The 4683-nt window shown below is 39.8% G+C and overlaps 1 non-coding gene across 1 annotated transcript; it reads right to left on the bottom strand.

The window, feature by feature from the left end:
• Window positions 1-3478: 3478 nt before the first annotated feature.
• LOC130978184 (small nucleolar RNA R71) lies at window positions 3479-3586 on the bottom strand. Its single transcript, XR_009085841.1, has one exon. It is a non-coding gene; the product is annotated as a small nucleolar RNA R71 (small nucleolar RNA).
• Window positions 3587-4683: the final 1097 nt, after the last annotated feature.

Here is a 4683-nt window from a genome sequence, read left to right as displayed (position 1 = left end):
AACGCCCAAACTGGCACTAAAGCTGGCGTTTAACTCCAAGGAGAGTCTCTACACGAAAATGCTTCATTGCTCAGCCCAAGAACACACCAAAGTGGGCCCGGAAGTGGATTTTTATGTCATTTACTCATCTTTGTACACCTTAGGCTACTAGTTATCTATAAGTAGGACCTTTTACTATTGTATTAGAGGACTTTTGGTAGCTATCTTCGTTTTATGCTATCTTAGATCATTGGGAGGCTGGCCATTTGGCCATGCCTAGACCTTATGCTTATGTATTTTCAACGGTGGAGTTTCTACACACCATAGATTAAGGTGTGGAGCTCTGCTGTACCTCGAGTATTAATGCAATTACTATTGTTCTTCTATTCAATTCCACTTGTTCTTTGTCCAAGATATCACTTGTTCTTCAACTTGATGAAGGTGATGATTGACGCCCATCACCATTCTCACCCATGAACAAAGTGACTGACAACCACTCTTGTTCTACACGCATCTGAGGCTTAGTGAATATCTCTTGGATTTCTGATTGCACGATGCATGGTTGATGCCTGACAACCGAGTGCTCGCCTGACAAACGAGCCAGCCATTCCGTGAGATCAGAGTCTTCGTGGTATAGGCAAGAACTGATGGTGGCATTCAAGAGAATTCGGAAGGTCTAACCTTGTCTGTGGTATTCTGAGTAGGATTCAATGATTGAATGACTGTGACGTGCTTCAAACTCTAACCTGCTGGGCGTTAGTGACAGACGCAAAAGAGGGATTCTATTCCAGTAGGGGCGGGAACCGAACCGGTGATTGGCCGCACTGTGACAGAGTGCGTGAGCATTAGCTTTCACTGCGAGGATGGGAGGTAGCCACTGACAACGGTGAAACCCTACACGAGCTTGCCATGGAAAGGAGTAAGAAGGATTGGATGAAGGCAGTAGGAAAGCAGAGAGACGGAAGGGAAGGCATCTTCATACGCTTGTCTGAAGCTCTTACACCAATGATATACATAAGTATCACTATCTTTATCTTTTATGTTATTTTCGTTCATCATCATATACATTTGAGTTTGCCTAACTAAGATTTACAAGATGACCATAGCTTGCTTCAATGCTAACAATCTCCGTGGGATCGACCCTTACTCACGTAAGGTATTACTTGGACGACCCAGTGCACTTGCTGGTTAGTTGTGCGAAGTTGTATAATGCCATGGAATTGAACTACCAAGTTCTTGGAGTTCATGACCAGGGATTATGAGAGTTGTGAAAAAGTATTGTTCACAATTTCGCGCACCAAGTTTTTGGCGCCGTTGCCGGGGATTGTTCAAGTTTTGAGCAAGCTTTTGGTAACAATGCCTGGGATTGTTCTAGTTTGGACAACTGACGGTTCATCTTGTTGCTTAGATTAGGTATTTATTTTTTTCGAAATTCTTGAAGATGAATTCTAGAGTTTCATGATGATTTGTTGAAATCTGGCTGGCTGAGAAGCCATGTCTAATCTGATTGGACCGAGGTTTCAACTTATCACCACAAGAGCTTGTTGATTTTCATCAATTTTGCTTTTGGAGCAGTGATCCGCTAAGGCTTGGCTGACCTTTGGTCATGTCTAGTGTTTTGGACCGAAGCTTTCTTTGAAAGCTTGGCTGGCTGTGAAGCCATGTCTAATTCCTGGACCGGAGTCTTAGACTAGCACTGCACTGATTCCTGGAATTCTCATTAAGAATTTTGATGTCTTCTTCCACTTAATTTTCGAAAAATACAAAAAAATTACAAAATCATAAAAACCAAAAATATTTGATGTTTCTTGCTTAAGTCTAGTGTCTCATCTTAAGTTTGGTGTCAATTGCATGCATTCATTCATGTGTCTTAAGGATCTTCAAGTACTTCTTGATGATTTCTTACTCTGATCTTTAAATTCTATTGACTTGAGTATCTTGGTGTTTCATATAGTGTCAGTAGTATACAAACTGCTAAGTTTGGTGTCTTGCATGCATTGTTATTTGATTCTTGTTACATTTTGATTATTAAAAATCCAAAAATATTTTTAATTTGTGTCTTTTCAAGTCAATGATACAAAGAATTGAAGATCCAGAACATACTGCAGAGGAATTATACAGAAAAAGCTGAGCATTCAAAAATGCCCAGTGAAGAAGACAGACTGGCGTTTAAACGCCAGCCAGGGTACCTGGTTGGGCGTTTAACGCCCAAAAAGGGTGCATTTTGGGCGTTAAACGCCAGAATGTATACCATTCTGGGCGTTTAACGCCAGGATGGTGCTAGGGGGAAGATTTTGTTTTCAAATTCAATTTTTTTTTTTAAGTTTTCAAAGTTTTTCAAAATCAAATCTTTTTCAAATCATATCTTTTCAATCAAATGTTTTCAAAATCAATTTCTTTCCTTTTTCAAAGATACTTACTAACAATTAATGATTTGATTGAACATTTTTTGCCTTTTCTGTTGAGGAAGGTTTTATGTTTGAATCATATCTTTTCTTGTAGGGCAAGTCATTCATTTTTAAAATCATATCTTTTCAAATTGTTTTCAAATCATATCTTTTAAAATTGTTTTCAAATCATATCTTCTCAATCACATTTTTTTAAAACCAATCATATCTTCTCAATCACATCTTTTTCAAAATGGTTTTCAATCAAATCTTTTTGATTCCTAATTTCAAAATCTTTTTCAAAAATCACTTGATTTCTTTTCCACTTCCAATTTTCGAAAATTATCAACATCTTTTTAATTTAATTTTCGAAAACCCTCTTCCCTCTCTCTCACATCCTTCTATTTATGGAGTACCACTCCTTCTCAATGCACAATTCGAACCTTATCTAATTAAAGTTCGAATTCTTCTTCTCCTTCTTCTTTCTATTTCTCTTTTCCTCTGACACTTCAAGGAATCTCTATACTGTGACATAGAGGATTCCACACTTCCTTGTTTTCTTCTCTTTCATATGAGCAGGAGCAGAGACAAAGGCATTCTTGTTGAAGCTGATCCTGAACCTAAAAGGACCTTGAAGAGAAAGCTAAGAGAAGCCAAAGCACAACTCTCTTTAGAGGACCTGACCGAATTCTTCAAGGAAGAAGAACACATGGCAGCCGAAAACAACAACAATGCCAACAATGCAAGGAAGGTGCTGGGTGACTTTACTGCACCTACTCCTGATTTCTATGGGAGAAGCATCTCTATCCCTGCCATTGGAGCAAACAACTTTGAGCTTAAGCCTCAATTAGTTTCTCTAATGCAACAGAATTGCAAGTTCCATGGACTTCCAATGGAAGATCCTCATCAGTTCTTAGCTGAATTCTTGCAAATCTGTGACACAGTCAGACTAATGGGTTAACCCTGAGGTCTACAGACTGATGCTATTCCCTTTTGCTGTAAGAGACAGAGCTAGAATATGGTTGGATTCTCAACCTAAAGAAAGCCTGGACTCTTGGGAAAAGCTAGACAATGCCTTCTTGGCAAAGTTCTTTCCACCTCAAAGATTGAGTAAGCTTAGAGTGGAAGTCCAAACCTTCAGACAGAAGGATGGAGAATCCCTCTATGAAGCTTGGGAAAGATACAAACAATTAATCAGAAGATGTCCCTCAGACATGCTTTCTGAATGGAGCATCATAGGTATTTTCTATGATGGTCTCTCTGAACTATCCAAGATGTCTTTGGATAGCTCGGCTGGAGGATCTCTTCATCTGAAGAAGACGCCTACAGAGGCTCAAGAGCTAATTGAAATGGTTGCAAATAACCAATTCATGTACACTTCTGAAAGGAATCCTGTGAACAATGGGACTAATCAGAAGAAAGGAGTTCTTGAGATTGATACTCTGAATGCCATATTGGCTCAGAACAAGATATTGACTCAACAAGTCAATTTGATTTCTCAAAGTCTGTCTGGAATGCAAAATGCACCTGGCAGTACTAAGGAAGCTTCATCTGAGGAAGAAGCTTATGATCCTAAGAACCCTTCCATGGAAGAGGTGAATTACCTGGGAGAACCCTATGGAAACACCTATAATTCTTCATGGAGAAATCACCCAAATTTCTCATGGAAGAATCAAGAGAGACCTCAACAAGGTTTCAATAACAATAATGGTGGAAGAAACAGGTTTGGCAATGGCAAGCCTTTTCCATCATCTTCTCAGCAACAGACAGAGAGTTCTAAGCAGAGTACTTCTGACTTAGCAACAATGGTCTCTGTTCTAATAAAGACCACTCAAAGTTTCATGACTGAAACAAGGTCCTCCATTAGGAATTTGGAAGGACAAGTGGGTCAGCTAAGTAAGAAAGTTACTGAACTCCCTCCTAGTACTCTCCCAAGTAATACAGAAGAAAATCCAAAAGGAGAGTGCAAAGCCATAACCATGGCCGAATATGGAGAGGAAAGAGAGGAGGAGGACGCCACTGAGGAAGACCCCAGTGGGCGTGCACCAATCTCCTCTGAGTCCCTCAATGAGGAACAGTGGGAATCCGAGGCTCAAAATGAGACCATAGAGATTCCATTGGACTTACTTCTGCCATTCATGAGCTCTGATGAGTATTCTTCCTCTGAAGAGGATGAGTATGTCACTGAAGAGCAAGTTGCTAAATACCTTGGAGCAATCATGAAGCTAAATGACAAGTTATTTGGAAATGAGACTTGGGAGGATGAACCACCTTTGCTCACCAAAGAACTGGATGACTTGTCTAGGCAGAAACTGCC

This window comes from Arachis stenosperma, chromosome 4, assembly GCF_014773155.1.
Source record: "Arachis stenosperma cultivar V10309 chromosome 4, arast.V10309.gnm1.PFL2, whole genome shotgun sequence".
Classification (NCBI taxonomy): domain Eukaryota; kingdom Viridiplantae; phylum Streptophyta; class Magnoliopsida; order Fabales; family Fabaceae; genus Arachis; species Arachis stenosperma.
The sequence above is the reverse complement of the archived record's forward strand: the minus strand, read 5'-3'. Positions and strand labels throughout refer to the sequence as shown.